Genomic DNA, 20,617 nt, shown 5'->3' with positions numbered 1-20,617 from the left:
CACTATTTTTTTTTTAAAAATGATTAATTAAATTAACTAATTAATTAAAATTTACAAAGACGAGCAAGAAAAAAAGCTAATGCAAATAATTCTGTGACGGTGATGAAATTAAAGATGTGTGCGTGGTTTTGAAATTTTCTTTAATGTATAAATGACTTTAATGGATAAATGTATACATTTCTTTCACGTATAAATAAAATCAAAAAAAGGATAAACTGGTGTAAAATAAAAATTCATCGGGGGAGGAGCCAAGATGGCGGAACAACATGGGAAGTTTTTTTGTGTGTCTCGGGTCCCTGAAATACAACCAGACCAACACTAAACCGTCCCGCACACCTAGAAAACGGATCCGAGGATTCACACAACAATCTGCGCCACCTGAACCACCGAACTCAGCAGGTACGCCGCGCAGAGAGGTGAACTGGGGGAGAGAGAAGCCGGGAGGGCGGGGAGCCGCTTTTGGGTGCAGAGAGGATGGAGGTGGGGGGGGGGGGAATACAGGAAAAGCACCCCCCCCCCAGCAAAAGCAGCTGGAGAGAAAACGGAAAAGTAGAAACAGCCGCAGGGACTGGACTAAAAAGGGAGAAAGGAGAAAGGAGAGGCTGTAAATTCCCTGAAGACTCTATAAACAGGGGGAGCAGAGGCTGAAACTCCGCAGCTCCATACCTGGCGGCGCTCGGGTGGGAAGGGCGAATCCCCAGGAGCAGAGTGGAGTCCGGGGGGCTTCGGCCACACGGGAGAGGCGGTCCCCCGCTGGGAGGACACCTGGTAGAGGCGGCGTGGCCCCCGCACAGGCAAAGACCCCGGCGGACCCGGGAGAACGGCCACATTCGCTGGTGCTGGAACAAGGTCGCACGGGGCGTGTGGTGATTTTCCATAATCCCAGAAACAGGCTGCTACACGATGGCGCAAACTTTCTCTGGGGCAGGCTGGCCCCCGGCTGCAGTCTCGGGGCGTCAGCAGCAGCGCGGTCCCGCGAACGCTCCTGGTGCGGCCGGCACCCGGCCATTGCTCGGTGAGACCCTCCGCAGAGGGGCAGAAAGGGTCAGAGCCGCGGTCCCTCAGAAGTAAGGGGTCGGGAGACACAGCCGCATCTGAGATAAAACTCAGGAGGGAGGTGCTGCCTGGGGCTCGGTTGCAGATGGTGTAAAAGCGGGTAGTGGAGGGACGCCGAAGACAAAGGACAGGTGCAGGATTGCTAAACTAATCCGGAAGAAGGGAGTTCAATAGTAGAGAGCGGGTAGCCCCAACACCAGCCACCATTCCCGCGCATGCGCATACGCACCTACAAGCGCCACAACAACCCACCCCAGTAAGCTAAGCAGCGCCATCTAGTGGAGAACGGAGCCGTACACTAAGCCCCGCCCAACTGGGCTAACCTCGCTCTTCAGGAACACAAATCTCTCCCCTTGCTTAGTTTATGGACTAGAAAGAAGTCATAGTTTGACTTCTAGGGGAAAACGAAGTAATTTCACTTGTATTTCAGTCTGTTCACTGGCCCATCTATTCAATTTTGTTTCTTTTTTTTTCTCTTTTTCATTTCTTTTCTTTTTCTTGAATACAGAAAGAAAAAAATTATTTTTTTTTTCAATTTTTATTGAAAATATTTTCCTCTAATTTTTTCTACTGTATTTTTTTTACTTTGGTGTAAATTTTTTCGAATTCTATTTTACTTCCATCATTTCATTTTATTCTATTTCAGTGTACTCATTTTTTCAAATTTTCCAACAATTTCCTTTTTTTTTTTCTTTCCCCTTTTTTTCTCGAGTCTATCAACCCCCTTTCAACACCCAGACCAAAACAAGCCTAGGATCTAGCATCATCTACTTGATTTGTGTTTGTGTGTGTGTGTTGTTTTCAATTTTTTAATTTTAATTTCTTTTATTTTTTTATCTCATTAATTCCTTTTCTCCCTTCAAAATGATGAAAAGAAGCAATTCGCCCCAAAGAGAGAACAGGAAGAAACGACAGCCAGGGACTTAACCAACACAGACACAAGCAAGATGTCTGAACCAGAATTTAGAATTATGATAATAAGAATACCAGCTGGAGTCGAAAATAGATTAGAATCCCTTTCTGCAGAAACAAAAGAAGTAAAAGCTACTCAGGATGAAATAAAAAATGCTATAACTGAGCTGCAATCTCCAATGGATGCCACAGTGGCAAGGATGGATGAGGCAGCACAGAGAATCAACGATATAGAGGACAAACATGGAGAATAGTGAAGCAGAAAAAAAGAAGGAGGCTAAGGCAAAGGAGCAAAATTTAAGAATTAGAGAAATCGGTAACTCATTAAAAAGGAACAACATCAGAATCATAGGGGTCCCAGCAGATGAGGAGAGAGAAAAAGGGGTAGAAGGGTTCTATAAGCAAATCATAGCAGAAAACTTTCCTAACCTCGGGAAAGACACAGACATCAAAATCCAGGAAACACAGAGGACTCCCATAAGATTCAATAAAAACCGACCATCAACAAGTCATAGTCAAATTCACAAAATACTCAGGCAAGGAAAGAATCATGAAAGCAGAAAGGGAAAAAAAGTCCTTAACCTACAAGGGAAGACAGATCAGGTTTGCAGCAGACCTATCCACAGAAATTTGGCAGGCCAGAAAGGAGTGGCAGGATATATTCAATGTGCTGAATCAGAAAGATATGCAGCCAACAATTCTTTATCCAGCAAGGCTGTCATTCAAAATAGGAGAGATTAAAAGTTTCCCAAACAAAAATTAAAGGAGTTCATGACCACTGAACCAGCCCTGCAAGAAATTGTAAGGGGGACTCTCTGAGGGGAGAAAAGACTAAATAAATAAATAAATAAATAAATACCAAAAGCAACAAAGACTGGAAAGGGCCAGAGAACACCACCAGAAACTCCAACTCCACAAGCAACATAATGGCAATAAATTCATATCTTTCAGTACTCACTATAAACGTCAATGGACTCAATGCCCCAATCAAAAGACATAGGGCAATAGAATGGATAAGAAAACCAGATCCATCAATATGCTGTTTACAAGAGACCCACTTTAGACCTAAAGACACCTTCAGATTGAAAGTTAGGGGATGGAGAACCATCTATCATGCTAATGGTCACCAAAAGAAAGCCAGAGTAGCCATATTGATATCAGACAAACTAGATTTTTAAACAAAGGTTGTCGGGGCGCCTGGGTGGCGCAGTCGGCTAAGCGTCCGACTTCAGCCAGGTCATGATCTCGCGGTCCGTGAGTTCGAGCCCCGCGTCAGGCTCTGGGCTGATGGCTCGGAGCCTGGAGCCTGTTTCCGATTCTGTGTCTCCCTCTCTCTCTGCCCCTCCCCCGTTCATGCTCTGTCTCTCTCTGTCCCAAAAATAAATAAAAAAAATAAATAAATAAATAAATAAACAAAGGTTGTAACAAAAGATGAAGAAGGGCATTATATTATAATTAAGGGATCTATCCACCACAAAGATCTAACAATTGGAAATATCTATGCCCCAACTTAGAACACCCAAATATGTAAATCAATCAATTACAAATATAAAGAAACTCATCGATAGTAATACCATAATAGTAGGAGACTTCAATACCCCACTCACAACAATGGACAGATCATCTAATCAAAAACTCAACAAGGAAACAACAGCTTTGAATGACACACTGGACCAGATGGACTTAACAGATATATTCTGAACATTTCTTCCTAAAGCAGCTGAATATACACCCTTCCCCAGTGCACATGGAACCAGAATAGACCACATACTGTGACAGATATCAACCCTGAACAAGTACAAAAAGATAAAGATCATACCGTGCATATTTTCAGACCACAACGCTTTGAAACTCGAAATCAACCACAAGAAAAAATTTGGAAAGGTAACAAATACTTGGAGACTAAAGAACATCCTACTAAAGAATGAATGAGCTCACTAAGAAGTTAAAGAGGAAATTAAAAAATACAAGGAAGCTGTGGAACCTAGGTGGCTCAGTCAGTCGGGCAGCCAACATCAGCTCAGGTCATGATCTCATGGCTGGAGAGTTCAAGCTCCGCGTCAGGCTCTGGGCTAACAGCTAGGAGCCTGCAGCCTGCTTCGGATTCTGTGTCTCCCTCTCTCTCTACCCCTCCACCACTCTCACTCTGTCTCCCTCTGTCTCAAAGGTAAATAAACATTTAAAAAATAATAATAAATAAAAGTACATGGAGGGGCGCCTGGGTAGCTCAGTCAGTTAAGCATCTCACTTCAGCTCAGGTCATGATCTCACGGTTTATGAGTTCGAGCCCCGTGTCGGGCTCTGTGCAGATAGCTCAGAGCCTGGAGCCTGCTTCAGATTCTGTGTCTCCCCCTCTCTCTGTCCCTCCTATGCTCATGCTCTGCCTCTCTCTGTCTCTCAATAATAAACATTAAAAATAATTTTTTTTAAAGTACATGGAAACCAATGAAAATGATAACACCACAGCCCAAAACCTCTGGGACGCAGCAAAGGTGGTCATAAGAAGAAAGTAGATAGCAATCCAGGCCTTCCTAAAGAAGAAAGAAAGGTCTCAGATACACAACCTAACCTTACACCTTAAAGAGCTGGAAAAAGAGCAGCAAATAAACCCAAAACCAGCAGAAGACAGGAAATAATAAAGATGAGAGCAGAAATTAATGCCAAAAAAACAAAACAAAACAGTAGAACAGATCAATGAAACCAGAAGCTGCTTCTTTGAAAGAATTAACAAAATTGATAACTACTAGCCAGTTTGATCAAAAAGGAAAAGGAAAGGACCCAAATAAATAAAATCAAGAATGAAAGAGGAGAGACCACAACCAACACTGCAGAAATACAAACAATAATAAGAGAATATTATGAGCAATTATATGACAATAAAATGGGCAATCTGGAAGAAACAGACAAATTCCTAGAAACATATACACTACTAAAACTGAAACAGAAAGAAATAGAAAATTTGAAAAGACCCATAACCAGTAAAGAAATCAAATTAGTAATCAAAAATCTCCCAAAAAGCAAGAGTCCAGGTTTAGGTGGCTTTCCAGGGAATTCTGCCAAACATTTAAGGAAAAGTTAACACCTATTCTCTTGAAGCTATTCCAAAAAATAGAAATGGAAGGAAAACTTCCAAACTCTTCCTATGAAGCCGGCATTACCTTGATTCCAAAACCAGACAAAGACGCCACTAAAAAGGAGAACTACAGACCAATTTCCCTGATGAACATGAATGCAAAAATCCTCAACAAGATATTAGCCAACCAGCTCCAACAATACATTAAAAAAATTATTCACCACGACCACGTGGGATTTATACCTGGGATGCAGGGCTGGTTCAATATCCACAAAATAATCGATGTGATTCATCACATCAATAAAAGAAAGGACAAGAACCACATGATGCTCTCAATAGATGCAGAGAAAGCATTTGACAAAATACATCATCTTTTCTTGATAAAAACCCTCAAGAAAATAGGGATAGAAGGATCATACCTCGAGATCATAAAAGCCATATATGAGAGACCCAGCGCTAATATCATCCTCAATGGGGAAAAACTGAGAGCTTTCCCTCTAAGGTCAGGAACAAGACAGGGATGTCCACTGTCACCACTGTTATTCAACGTAGTATTGGAAGTCTTAGCCTCAGCAATCAGACAACACAAAGAAATAAAAGGCATCCAGATTGGCCAGGAGGAGGTCAAACTCTCACTCTTCGCAGATGATATGACACTGTATATGGAAAACCCAAAAGATTCCACCAAAAAACTGCTAGAACTGAGTCATGAATTCAGCAAAGTTGCAGGATATAAAATCACTACACAGAAATCAGTTGCATTCCTATACACCAACAATGAAGCAACAGAAAGAGAAATCAAGGAATCACACCAAAAACCATAAAATACCTAGGAATAAATCTAACCAAAGAGATGAAAAATCTATACACTGAAAACTATAGAAAGCTTATGAAAGAAATTGAAGAAGACACACAAAAAAAGGGAAAAGATTCCATGTTCCTGGATAGGAAGAACAAATATTGTTAAAATGTCAATACTACCCAAAGCAATCTACATATTCAATGCAATTCCTATCAAAATAACACGAGCATTCTTCACAGAGCTAGAACAAACAATCCTAAAATTTGTATGGAAACAGAAAAGACCCCGAATAGCCAAAGCAATCTTGAAGAAGAAAACCAAAGCAGGAGGCGTCACAATCCCAGTCTTCAAGCTGTATTACAAAGCTGTAATCATCAAGACAGTGTGGTACTTGCACAAAAACAGACACTCAGATCAATGGAACAGAATACAAAAACCCAGAAATGGACCCACAAACGTTTGGCCAACTAATCTTTGACAAAGCAGGAAAGAATATCCATTGGAATAAAGACAGTCTCTTCAGCAAGTGGTGCTGGGAAACTGGACAGCGACGTGCAGAAAAATGAACCTGTGCCACTTTCTTACACCATACACAAAAATAAAACCAAAATGGATGAAAGACCTAAATGTAAGACAGGATGCCATCAAAATCCTCGAGGAGAAAGCAGGCAAAAACCTCTTTGATCTTGCCCGCAACTTCTTACTCAACACGTCTCCAGAGGCAAGGGAAAAAAGCAAAAATGAACTATTGGGACCTCATCAAAATAAAAAGCTTCTGCACAGCGAAGGAAACAATCAGCAAAACTAAAAGGCAACCGATGGAATGGGAGAAGACATTTGCAAACGACATATCAGATAAAGGGTTAGTATCCAAAATCTATAAAGAACTTATCAAACTCAACACCCAAAAAACAAAGAATCTAGTGAAGAAATGGGGAAAAGACACGAATTGACACTTTTCCAAAGAAGACATCCAGATGGCCAACCGACACATGGAAAACTGCTCAACATCACTCATCATCAGGGAAATACAAATCAAAACCACAATGAGATACCACCTCACACCAGTCAGAATGGCTAACATCAACAACTCAGGCAACAACAGATGTTGGCAACGACGCGGAGAAAGAGGAACCGTTTAGCACTGCTGGTGGGAATGCAAACTGGTGCAGCCACTCTGGAAATCAGTTTTGAGGTTCCTCAAAAAATTAAAAATAGAACTACCCTATGATCCAGCAATTGCACTGGTAGGTATTTACCCAAGGGATACAGGTATGCTGTTTCGAAGGGAGCACATGCACCCCGATGTTTACAGCAGCACTATCAACAATAGCCAAAGTATGGAAAGAGCCCAAATGTCCACTGATGGATGAATGGATAAAGAAGATGTGGTGTATACATATATAATGGAGTATTACTCAGCAATCAAAAAGAATGAAATCTTGCCATTTGCAACTACGTGAATGGAACTAAAGGGTATTATGCTAAGCAAAATTAGTCACTGAGAGAAAGACAAATATCATATGACTTCACTCATATGAGGACTTTAAGACACAGAACAGATGAACACAAGGGAAGGGAAGCAAAAATAACATAAAAACAGGTAGGGGAGCAAAACATAAGAGACTCTTAAATGTGGAGAACAAACAGAGGGCTACTGGAGGGGTTGTGGGAGGGGAGATGGGCTAAATGGGTCATTAAGGAATCTACTCCTGAAATCATTGTTGCACTATATGCTAACTAATTTGGATGTAAAATTAAAAAATAAAATAAAACTTAAAAATAAATAAATAAATAAATAAATAGAAACAATATCTTAAAAAAAATAATAGATCTTGTAAGTTTATCTGGGTACATAGCCAACAGAGAGGAAGATGATACTTACTAGCCTCCCTTGCAGCTAAGAAAGGCCATAAAGCTAAGTTCTGGACAATGGAATATAAGCAGAGTGTTGTATGAAAATTCCAGGAAATATTCTTATATAAGAGGAGTAGTACACTGTTCTTTATATCTTCCTCCTTTTTGATGGCCAGGAAATGAATATGATAGCTAGAAGTGGAATAACCATGCCAGACCATGAGGTAGAAACCTAATGCCAAACGTGTAAAAGCACTAAAAGCACTTCTAAGAAGCCTAAGTCCTTCATGATTATGAGCCATCTGTACTAAATCCCTATGTATTTTTCTAGAAATGTATCCATTTCATCTAAATTGTAAAATTTATTTGCATATTCATAATATCTGTAGGATCTGTAGTGATGTCTTCTTTTTTACTCTTGATACTGATTATGTCTTCTTTCTTTTCTTGATCAGTCTTGCCAAAGGTATATTAATTTTATTAGTCTTCAAAGATTTGACTTTTAGATTTATTGATGATCCCTTCTATTTATATATTTTCTATTACCATTATAATTTATTTCTTTCTATTGGGGGAGTGTTATTTAACTATGTTTCTACATCCTTGAATGTAGGAATATAAATCTTTCTTGCTTTCGCTACATCTCATAAGTAATCATATGTCATATTTTCATTATCTCTCATCTATTTTCTAAATACCAATTCTTGTTTGTCCCATAAGTAATTTAGAAGTATATTTTTTAGTTTCCAAAAATGTATGGATATTCTAGTTCTCTTGTATTTATTTATGCAAAAATTGTATCATGGTCAAATTCTGAACAAATACAATTCCTTTTCCACCTCCTATAGAACAGATTTTTTTAAATATCCTGTTTGTTCTTAAAAATAACTCTATTCTGTCTTTCTAAGAAATTGTTCTATAATTTGTTTGTTCACTGTGTTACTCAAGTCTTTTAAATTCTTACAGATTTTTGTCTAATTACTCTGTCAATTACTCATAGATGTATAGTAAAATTGTCCACTATGGTTGTGAATTTGTTTACTTATCCCTGAAGTTTTTATAATTTTTACTTTATATATATTGAGATTATGCTATTTGATGTAAATTTAGAAATGTTTTATAAACCTAGTGAACTGTCCTTTTGTCATTATCTAGAGATATGTTTATTTCTAGCAATGCTTTTTTTTTCCTTAAAGTCTGTTTTATCTGATATTAACATAGCTACTTTGGCTTTTGGGTTTGGTTTTAATTTCTACAGTATATCTTTTTCTATGATCTTAGTCTTTGTGAATCTTTATGTTTTACCTCTGTCTCTTATAAAGAGTATACGGTTTCTTTTTAAAACAAACTGCTGATGATGTTAATTAGCATCTTTGCTCCATTTATACTTAACACAATGACTGATACATTAGCACTTATCTGTCATGATGTGGTATTGTTCTGCCTATTCTACATCCTTCCCCTTATTCATTGCTGCATTTGAATTGATTATATTTTAATCATTCAGTTAGTTGGCTCCCATCCATTTGTTCATAAGCTACATGCTGTTTTGGAATTCTCTCAGTGTTACCCTTGAAATTATCAGATGCATGTGGGGCTTATCGAAGTCTAATTAATTGCTGTTAATTAATATTCTCATCCTCGTCCTAACAATGCAAAGACCTGAAACATTTTTCACTGCATTCCCTAACCCTTATCTAATTCCCACTAACATGCTCTTGCTGTCCTGCATTTAATTTTGTATATATTTTTTAATTCCAAAAGACATGATGATGATGATGATGATGATTGCTTTATGCAATATGCACACATAGCAATATTTTTTTCCATTTACCCACATATTAAGATTTCTATTCATCTTGGGGCACCTGGGCGGCTCAGTTAAGTCTCCAACTTCTCCCTAGTCACGATCTCGTAGTTCCCGGGTTCGAGCCCCGCGTCGGGTTCTGCGCTGACGGCTCAGAGCCTGGAGCCTGCTTCAGACTCTGTGTCTCCCTCTCTCTCTCTGCCCCTCCCCCACTCACACTCTGTATCTCTCAAAAATAAATAAACATTACAAATTTTTTTAAAAAAAGATTTTTACTCAACTTAACTTCTTCCTGCTTTTTCATCTGGCATCATATTCCTTTGGCCTGAAGTTAACCCTTTAGTATTTCCTTTACTACTGATGGCAAATTCTGTTTCATTTTGTCTGGAAATGTCTTTATTTTCCCTGCATATGTTAGTACTTTTCTTCTCTCAGCATTTTGGAAATATCAGTCCTCCGTATTTGGTCCCCCACTGTCGCAAGTAGGAAGGCAGCTGTTGGCCTGTTGCTCTTTTCAAGGTAATCCAAGTTATGTTCTTGATCTTTCTCGCTATAATATGCCACGCATCGACTTCCTGTTCAAAATGTATTGGGTTTCTTAAAATATGGATTAATGTCTTTCATCGGTTTTGAAAAAAAAAATGCTCAGTCATTATCTCTTCAAATATCATTTCTGTTCCTTCAGAAAAAATGTGACAGATGCAATATTTCCCTCCCCTCTTTCCAAGATTCAAATTAAATGATTGTCCTACCTTCTCACTGTGTTCTCCACTCACATATATTGCCTTTTGTGTTTTCTTATTATAAAGACTGCCACTATTAGCATTAGCTATTTCCTCTTCTATTTCCAGTTTTTCATTTTAGTGCTTCCTCTCAGACCAAAACAAAGTAATTGCTCTAGATGCTTAAAAATTACTGTGCTTTTCAAATATTTATTCTTTTCATACAATTACCTCTTCCTCTCCGTAATGCTAGCAATGCTGACAATGGTCTTAGCTGGCCTTACCCCATCTTACCCAGATCCCTAAAGCCTTGCCAGGCTCATGACCTCATTCTCCCTCCCAGACTCTCTTGCAGAAGGGCAACAGACAAGAAACCTTAGCCGGCCTGGTTTGGGGACAAGGGGATACCAAAGGAAGGCTCCAATTTGCTACAGGGAATTAAGATAAATGTTTTTTGCAGTTTTTATTTTGTTTTTAAAGTTTTGTTCCCATAGCAAGGGGCTTTCCTCTAAGGACTGATCCATCGATTCATTACCTCACTGGGGTGGGTCACCTTCTCAAACTCAGGACAGAAATTGGGCGGGGGCGGTGTGAAGGGGGAGCAGGGAAAATGGAAGAAGCCAATGGCCAAGCTAGTAGATGCTGGGTGCCTGCAGATGGGAGGAGTCAGAGGCAAAACAGACCAGAGGAAAAAAGACACAAAAAGTTCCAAGGCTGGGATGGTACAACAAAATGCCCCGTTCACCCCATTTGCCCCAGCTCCCCCCATCTCCCGTTTCGGCAACAACAACACCTTTACTACCCACTGAGGCCTCCTGCCCAACCAATCCTCCTTATCCACTCTCAGGAGGACCCTGTCTCTTCCGTGACAATGAAATCCCTTCATCTGCTACCACACTTCTCTCCTTTCCTTCGCTGCCTGAGCTCCTCGGACCCTGGGTCCCGTCGTCCCCTCCCACCTGCTCCCTGGGCATCAGTGTTCCCTCACACTGGAGGGAGTCTCCCTTGAGATCCACATTCAATACCCACTTAGTTGTCGTCTTCATAGGTATTTCTCGAAGGCACTTAACATCTTCCCACTATCGAAATCTGGGTCCCCTATTATGTATTCTCCTTTTCAGTAAACAGTCTCCAAATCTCTCTGGTCACATAGAGCGGAAATTTCATACCTTCATACCTACCATTCCTCAAGCCCGTATGTGGTCCACCTGCCTATCCTGACCCCCAAGCCCCTAAACATGTCTCAAGCCTGTCCCCGTTGATCTTCTTAGCCACCACCCGACACCTGCTGACCCATCTGCCTGCATAGACTTTACTGTCCCATCCATTTCTGTAGCAGCCACCAGGACCTCTGTGAAAATGCAAATCTGACTCCATCGCTCCCTTGCTAAAAATGCGTCAGTGGTTCCTTAATGATCTTAGGAAAAAGAATCCAAAAATCCTTAAAATAGTGTAGTAACAGGAATCCTATTTTGAAACATACGCACACCCCCACACACTTTTACCTTCTGCCTTCCCCGAGAAGTCAACTGTCTCCCTAGATGGCAATGCATCTATCCACTGGGGAGAAATTTGGCCTGAAAAGGAAGAATGCCGAGGGAAGGAAGGGCGTTCATATCCAGAGTTTTAATTTCAAAATGGAGTTCTGCAGCAAACCAATAGCCACGCAAGGGACAATTTTCTGAATCCCTTTATCCTCTTTTTTGGCTTAACTGGGAATCAAGACTGACTGTCCACGCCACAGGGTCTCCACAGGACAGAGCCGGTTCCCCCTGCAAAGGCCATTTGGAAAACAAAACAGAAACACAGCAAGACCTGAGGTCAGGCTGAATCATCCAGGGGATAATTGCTGGGCCCTGACCAATTGGAGGGAAGGATAGAGGAAGGGGGGGAGAGGGGAAGGGAGGAAGGGGGGAAGGGGGGAAGGGAGGGAGGCCCAGCCACAAGGTGCACAGACTGCCGGCCACGGCCACCAATGGCAGCAGGGCGCTAGGTGGCCAGAGAGACAAGGGGCGCTACTGCGAAGACCAAAAGAGGCAGAGAACAGTCCAGGTCACTTCAGGGCTCCAAGGTCGCTTTTGTCACTGTTGCTACAAGTACCAAGCAAGCCAAAGCCCAGCCCCGTGCTCAGGAGCCAGCCTGAAAAGTTGCCCGGTAAGCGTAGCCAAATCTAAGCATGTTTACTCAAAAAGGACTATTTCTATTTTTATTTCACGCTAAGTTTTGAAGCTGAAATTCTTGCTCCTCAGCAGATGGAGTTTCTGAGAAAGATGAAATTAGAGACCGATCCCCCCACCCCCCCCCAAAAAAAAAAGAAAAGAAAAAGAGAAGGAGGGCAGGGAAGTGGAGAGGGAAGGAGGAGGGGCAGAGGAAGGGGGAAGGGGGGGAGGAGGAACCATCATTGCTCCCCACCTGTGCCTCTGTCTATGGTGTCCTGGAACCCCCCCACCCCCCTCCACCTGCTGTCTCTCACACCCCACTCTCCCTCCATTCTCAAGACACAGTGTTCCGCCCCCCCCCCCACCTCCCCGGTCCTTTTAAAAACCTGCTCACCTACAGGCACTTTCCCACACAGTCTATCCCCCCTCCCCCTGGCTGCCGCACCCTGCCCGGTGGAGCGGACTGTTTGGCCTTGCCTCACTTTCCCGAGGAAGCCGCCCCAGACCATCCCCCCTGGCCCCGTACCCCTCCCCCGCCTGCAGGGGCCCAGAGGTCCCCCCCGCTTATGGTCCCAGAGTTCCCTGAACTTCTCCTGGTCACCGTCTCCCCCACTGGCAACCACGGTGCTGTCGGGTTGTGCCCTTGATTCCGCCAACCCGGAGACCCTGAGCCCCACGCTGGCAGGACCGTTTTGCTCACCCCTGCATCTCACACCAAGGGCATTCCACCGGTCTTTACCGAATGAAAGAATTGCTCCATAAATCTATAAAGAGGTGAACAATCCCATTTGTTCAAAAATGTACTGGGCTGCCCTGTGAGCCAAGCGGCCCCCATCCCTGAGGATTCAAGTTCAGCAGCACGGTTGCCATGGGGGGGACACTTTAGCGGCAACGCCCGCACTGGATGGATGGCCAGGGTGCACACGGCTCAAGTCTCATCCACCTCGAGTCCCATGCTTCGCGGGATTGAAGTGTTCCCAGAGCCAGTGCCATTTCCTCAGATCATGAGGGTGGCCAAGGCATCCTTGCCCAGCGTGTGCTTGAGACCAGAGGACAGCGTTCTCCACCGCAGGAGGAGGAGAATGAGCGTATGTCTGTGTCCCTGGTGGCTCTGCGTTCATCGCTGGGGATTTGTTGTTGTCTCCCCATTAGCTGCTGCTGCTGCTCAAGGCAGTGTGTGTGTGTGTGTGTGTGTGCGTGCGCGTGTGTATGTGACATGCATGGACACAGTACATATGTACGGGTAGGGGTGAGATACGGAACTGGGGGACCAACTTGTAACCAACATAACATGTTTTGTGCCAGCCTCAGCAGCACCGTGGGTGATGCACGTACGACGGGCAGAGAAAGACCCTCTTCCAGGCGTAGCTCACTACCCAACCCCCCCACCACCACCTATATCTTTATCCAAAAGGCTAACGATTTGGTTCCCCTGAGTTTTAAAATATTTTGCTTCTGAAAGCCTTGTTAAAATGAAAATGCTTTTGGAAGGGGAACGGTTCAAGCTTCTATACTCCGCGTTGTAGAGACGATTGCGATGGCTAATTAAGAAGGGCCTGGAGGGGCGCCTGGGTGGCGCAGTCGGTTAAGCGTCCGACTTCAGCCAGGTCACGATCTCGCGGTCCGCGAGTTCGAGCCCCGCGTCGGGCTCTGGGCCGACGGCTCGGAGCCTGGAGCCTGCTTCCGATTCTGCGTCTCCCTCTCTCTCTGCCCCTCCCCCGTTCATGCTCTGTCTCTCTCTGTCCCCCAAAAATGAATAAAACGTTGAAAAAAAAAAAAATTTAAAAAGAAGGGCCTGGAACATCAGACACGAGATGAGGAGTGGGGAACGTCAGCGAAGGAGGATGGGAAAACCCAGCATCCAGAGAGCTGCCAATGGTGGCCTCTGTCACCTGTAAACGTCACCTGTCGCAACTCGGCTTGGGAGGCCCACAGGATAACTGTCTGTCCTCAAAGGAACACTGCAGATCTCTGAGATGAAGGGGTGTGGTCCGTTTAGTTTAGATTCAAAGAAAAAGTGCCGGGTTCACTTGAGGGTCTCTGATCAAGGGCAACAAGCAGCATCTTGGGGGCTCTGCAGCACCGACGGTGACAGCCTGGCCATTTCCCGGTTAGGAGAGATAAGGAGTAGCAGCAGGGAAAGCCACCTATTACTGGTGGGATGAGGTCCACATAACTGCTCTGGGAAGCTCAGGACCACCCCCTATACCCACCCCCTGCAGAGATCCTGCAGCACTCAGTGTCAAGTTTCGGGAGGACCCGGGGAAGTGAGGGTGCAGAAAGAAATGAAGGATGGAGAGAGGAAAACAAAGAAAGACAGAGAAGGAGGAGGACAGGTTAAGCATCTGGAAAATTACCGCAGGCTCATGGCTTTTGCTGCTTCAAAGCCAGGATGAGTCATCGGCTGGTTGCCTAGGCAACAGCTATCTTCCTCCCGCCGCTGATCAATTTCACCTGCACAAATGTCCCGGGAAACCGTGAGCTGTAAAGATAATATGCCCGAGTCACAGAAAGTCCTGCCAAACGAGGTCTGCATTTCAAGTGTTCTGGGCCAGACCTTATGTATGCTTACCCATCGTCTCTGTAACCCACCCCAGCCCCATTCCAATGTTCACACACACACACACACAGCAATGGGCCAGAGCAAGGGTCAGGGATACAGGCAGGAGGAGATTGTCACCTCTGCCTTATTCTGGCTACGCCGGGATCATAACTGCCCAACGTCACCGTCCCCCCCTTAAAGACAGAGTAGATACGTGGTCATTCTGTCCTCTTATGTCTCCAAGCAGTTCCCTGGATGATGGAATACAGCCACGGAGGGCAGTCAGGGGCAACTCCGGGGGTCAGAACAGGGAATAGTGGCCACTGTCTCTACCCCGAGTCCTCCAAAGACATCGCTGTCGCCTTCTAATACTTTCTTTTTCCTCCCAACACTTGTCACTACATGTGATAGACTAAGTATGTAATTGCTTTGTCTTACCCACTAGAGCACATGCTCCTTTAGGGCAGGAAATTTATTTGTCCCGCTCTCCAGTATATCCTCACCTCCCAGCCCAGCTCATCACCCTGCACATACTAGGTGCTCAGTGATAGTTGGTTGGCTGAACAAAGGGATGAGTAAATGAATAGCAATGTTTTCGGACCACCTCACAGAGAAGGCCACCCTAAAAAAAATTACGCAATCAATACCGTCAACCGCCTTCTGAAGGGGTTAACATCCACGGGACTTCTGTACTCGGCGAGACAACACCTACAGTATGACAAGTCAGGAAACCGTCAGTTTCCATGGTTTCCCCCATCCTCCCGCCACCATTTAGGGCGCGAAGAACTCAGGAAAGATCTTACGGGAAAAAGGACGTGCGTCTCACATACACGTAGCCATCCCGCAGCACATACATACATAAATGATAGATAAATAGATGACTGATAGATAAATAGATGATAGATAGATAGATAGATAGATAATAGATAGATAGATAATAGAGATACAAGATAGATAGATAGATAGATAGATGATAGGTAGATGATAGATAATAGATAGATAGATAGATAATAGATGATTGATAGATAATAGATAGATAGATATAGATAGATGATTAATAGACAGATAGACAGATAGATAAGCAGCATCAGCATGCGACCCCAGTTCTGAGTTCTTAGCCACAGCCGGTGTCACCTCTGCTTGCCTCACCCCTGCACTTGTCCCTGTTGTTCCTTTGGTGAGATTTCCAACCCCCCTTTCTCCTTCAAGCAGCCCAGAATGTCAATTTTAGCCTGAAGTGTTTTGCCTCTCGTACTGCGCTACCTAATTTTCCGAGTATCTTCACGTAAATGATGTCCTTTGGGCCTCAAAACAATGCCGGCTGCTAAGCAGGGGCTCCCCATCACTGCAGATGGGGAACATGAGAAACAGAAAGGTGATGTGATTTGCATGACACCGTTCACCCAATCAGAGCTGGGGTTTGCACATCGATGCTCAGACGCCACTGTCTCTCCAGTCCAAGTGCGCTCCAGAAAAGAGCATCCGAGGGCACTCTCGGTGTGATCAGCCCCAGGCCCTGCCCGCACCCTAATTTGGCTCTGGGGCCCCACCATTGCTCAGAGCTGTCCGTGAGAAGCCTCAAGATGGCTCTCACTGATCCCCCTTGTCAGCTAATTCTAGGCAGAGCCAGCCCTGGGGAACCTTAGGGACCTTCCTTCTGCAGTAACGGGAAAGCAACCTGAGATTTCAGAGGAAATCTGAGTACGTGAGAGTCTAAATGTTATGGCTCAATTCGGAAAATGGTGCCAGATATTTGTACTAATTTTATCTGCACTCTTTCCTGGCCCTGATCCCCTCAGCCTCAGTCTGCTCTCCACCCGCCCCCCTTTCCCCTTCAAAAAGAAATAACCTTGCATCATCCGCCATGCAGTAAAAATGCTTCAAATTATAGCTCTGGGGTCATCCTTCTGAGAAACGAGTTCACAAAATATTCTTACCCGCTCTCTCTCTCTGCAAACACTGCTAGGCCAGGTGGGAATGAGTAATTAGAAGAGCCAGAATTATACATTTGAATCCAAACACTTATAAGATGTCCCTACTGGCCGGCAACCAACAGGCATATAAAAGAAACATGCTGATGATCACCAAAAATGAGGAGTCTTGCTTGCTTTGAGTGGTTTCTATGAACGACTCCACCTGCCCGCCAGAGCCATTCTTTTTCTTCAGTATGGCTTCCTTTCTCTATGATTTGTCTATATGGACAATTTTCCTGTCTGTATGAAAGCCACATTTTTCCCTCTGTGTCTGAGCCCATGTGTTTTGTGCACACATTTGCATGTCTTCGTTGGTGGGAGGTGGACCGAGAGAGGGCCTGCCAGGTGCTGGGCACTGGACCAAGTGCTTCCGGTATGTGACCTCAGCCCCACCTCCAGGGGCCTATAACAGCAATATGATTGCTAGTGGGTTTTTTTCCTTTTACAGGTGAAGAAACTGGGGCTCGAAGAAGTTAAGGAATTCGCCGACCAGCACAAAATAATGTAAAATTAATCCTAGCAGTAGACCTAGAACGTAACTGGATATCATCCACGTGTTCACACAACACTTTTATTTCAGCATGGGACTACTCTTTCCAGTGAATCTGAATGACATCACCGCTGAGAGACCAGGAGGAGAAAACCATATTGAATCTTTAATAACGTTCTTTTCCCCCATTTATGAGATCCACGAAGACAATGGAGTGTTCACCTTAATTTTGTTTGGGCCAAAATTAGTTCTCACAGTTTAACCCCTCAAAAGCATGATTTTATGTGTCAAAATTATTTACAAACCAAGTCAGAGACATTTTAGATTTTCCAAATCCACCTATCCCCTCAACTATGAGGGCAGGATGATAACCATTTGTTATGTTTCCAGTAATACGTCATTACATTAATTCTAATGATGATACATGAGGCCATGTTAGACTATTTACATGATTTGTCTGTCTTCAATGATTGAGCTTAAGAAAAAACAAATTCTGATTGATGAAAAAAAAAATAAGTCTAATTCTTAATCAAGCCTTGTCTATGAACATACATCTGAAGAAAAGTGGGCCAGGCCACAAGAAAATCATCCTGCTGATGTCTTCCTTAATTAGTCATATCTGACCCACAACTTGGACAGTACTTCTGTTACACTCATGTGCTGACCAATTAGATGCATCATCACCCCATCCATAGAAAGCATAAGAATGGTTACTGCTGACTTTATAAAGAGCAAAATATTCTCAAGCTACTGAATTTTTCAATATTAACATGGATGAGTAAAATTCTTTCCTTTCTTTAGAGCTATGCGCTTTGCCTTACTCTATGATTGTGGTCAGAAAGTTGAGTATAAATCGTGTTTTTATAACATAAAACATATTTTCCCATTCATTCTTGTGTGTGTGTTCTCATTCATTTATGTGATTAACGTGGGCATTTTCCTGAAGGAAATGAAAGTTTCATTAAATATAAATGGCACAAGTTTCCTATTGTTAAAATTGAGGATCTTAAACACGGTGACCTCAAGAAGATCTGGGAAAGCTCAAACACAGGACAGGAAGTTAGGACAAAAAGAGGCAAAAAAAAAAAAAAACACAAAACACTGGAAGCTGGGGTCTTGGCTGGGTAGTATCATTGGAGCAAAGGATGTATGGGACCAAGTGACGAGATAAGAGGCTGCAGAGACAAGCAAAAGTCAGACCTTGAAAGGCCTTATCAAGGCGCACATACTGCGAAATCCACTAGCGGGTTTTTAGGCACAGCGACATGGTCAGCTTGGAAACGAGCTCTGAGAAAGATGACTCAATCGGCAGTATGAAGATGTCCTGGAGGACAGACGCCACCGACGGCAGGAAGAATGTTTATAGTAACCCAGTGAGAAGCAGTGGAGAACTAATCCAAGGCCATCGATGAGGATGGAGATGTGGTGGTGGGTCCGGGAGAGTTTAGACAGACGGAAGCTCCAGGAGGTTGTGACTGGGCCCGTGGGAAAGGAAGGAAGTACAAGTTAGTGAAGGAGCCAGCCTGGAAAGGATCATGAAGAGGCTGCTATGCCAGGTAAGGAGATAAGAAACACCAGAGCAGGTGCATGTTTGGCCAGGGACTTAAAATAATGAACTTCCAACGTATGTGTACAGCTTGTGGAGCTGTCCCACAGAGCGCTCGGTGGGACTGGAACATCAGAGGGGAAATCGGTGCTCACCCGTGGAAGCCGGAGCTGGCTCTTGGTGAGGTCGCTCACTACGGAGGTACAGAGCAAGGAGAGAAACACGTTTAAGGGGGTGAGTGAAGAGGCTTCCATGAAAAAAGATAAGGCGAGAAAGGCCGAGCAAATAGCGATGACCTTGGATGTCAAAGAGAAAGAGAAGTTCAGGAAGAAAGCAGTCCACACAGTCAAAGACGGCGGAGACGACAAAGTACTCTTTGTTTTGCAGAGCATGGGTGAGTCCGTTTCAATGCAGTAAGAACAGAAGCCAGAATGTAACAGGTCCAAGAGTTGGAGTAAAGATTGCAAATACAGTCACTGGCATTCCAGGCACGTTATATACCTGCAAAAAGGTCTACAATACTTGTTTTTCCTTACAGAACAATATACCCATATGATATAAAGCTTAGCAAATAAAGAACACAAGCTCACCCGTGATTTCTATATCTCGAAACAAACCACTGCCCTTGGTCAATTTTCTCCCAGTCTTTAACCATGTGAATATACTTCACTTCGAACTACTGTCTCTTAAGAAAGCTGAAGGTGAAAACCTACAAAAATTCCAACACGTCCCCCAAACGTATCTCTAGCTTGCCTTAAATATTTGTCTTACTTCAAAGCATCTTTGCAAGAGCGTGGCCCCAAATAATAGGCCTTGAACTTAAAGCTGGGGCCACGTGTTGTTCATAACATACCCAAACTTAAACTTCTTTTCATAGCCTTTAGAAGTCTCACTCCAGCAAAGCCAGCAATCGAGTGTCAAACTCGGAACCTCAGCCAAGTGTCTCCCTGCCCCCAGGGACTACTCCAGGCTTCACCTGAAACATGCAAGGTGTATGGATCAGGTCCCCGGAAACTGGAATGGAAGTGGGCAATCATCCCACATCAGATCTTTTACTAGAAGCAACTTCTTTCTTATTCCATACATCCTACCAAACATTCTCCAGCTTCTCACGTCGCCCAACGCATACTTAACGAACTGGGCTTGCTGGAGTAAGAACAAAAAAGGTTCAAGTGTACCTAAGCCTGACCTCACCTCCAGGCCGGCCTGGCGAATGTTGCAAGAAGGCTGGGCTGTCTCTGACGTAACACCTCGTCTCCTTCTTTGATATTCCTGAAAACAAAACCTCTTCCGAAATTTGCCCTCACTTCACGGAGAGAGGGACAAATGGATAAACGTTTTTCGAATGTCAGCAGCCAGGCTTTCATATGGAAATGTTACAAGGGAAGAGGTAACGTTGGAAGTGGTGGGATGGAGGAGTGAAAGTTTAAGACTAAAGATGTCTATGAATTTGTGCTACAGAGGCCATCCCTGGTGCTAGTAATTCTGGGAGGAAAGCCACATACATACATATTTGCATTTTACTGGGAGTTCCCCAGAGCCACAAGTCTTAACCCCAAGGCAGCACAGCTTGAAAAGCAGGAGTGGGAAGAGTCTGGGGATACTTCAACTTTGTGGTGTCCTTCCAATGGTACTCTCTATCTAGTGATCTATAGCTCAAATTTTTTGGTATCCAGTT

The 20,617-nt window shown here is 43.7% G+C and overlaps 1 long non-coding RNA gene across 1 annotated transcript; it reads left to right on the top strand.

The window, feature by feature from the left end:
• Positions 1–281: 281 nt before the first annotated feature.
• On the top strand, positions 282–18,983 carry LOC115505459. Its single transcript, XR_003966036.1, has 3 exons — positions 282–399; positions 1,142–1,146; positions 18,972–18,983. It is a non-coding gene; the product is annotated as an uncharacterized LOC115505459 (long non-coding RNA).
• The last annotated feature ends 1,634 nt before the right edge of the window (positions 18,984–20,617 follow it).

Source organism: Lynx canadensis, chromosome F1 (genome assembly GCF_007474595.2).
Source record: "Lynx canadensis isolate LIC74 chromosome F1, mLynCan4.pri.v2, whole genome shotgun sequence".
NCBI classification, from domain to species: Eukaryota; Metazoa; Chordata; class Mammalia; order Carnivora; family Felidae; genus Lynx; species Lynx canadensis.
The sequence above is the reverse complement of the archived record's forward strand: the minus strand, read 5'-3'. Positions and strand labels throughout refer to the sequence as shown.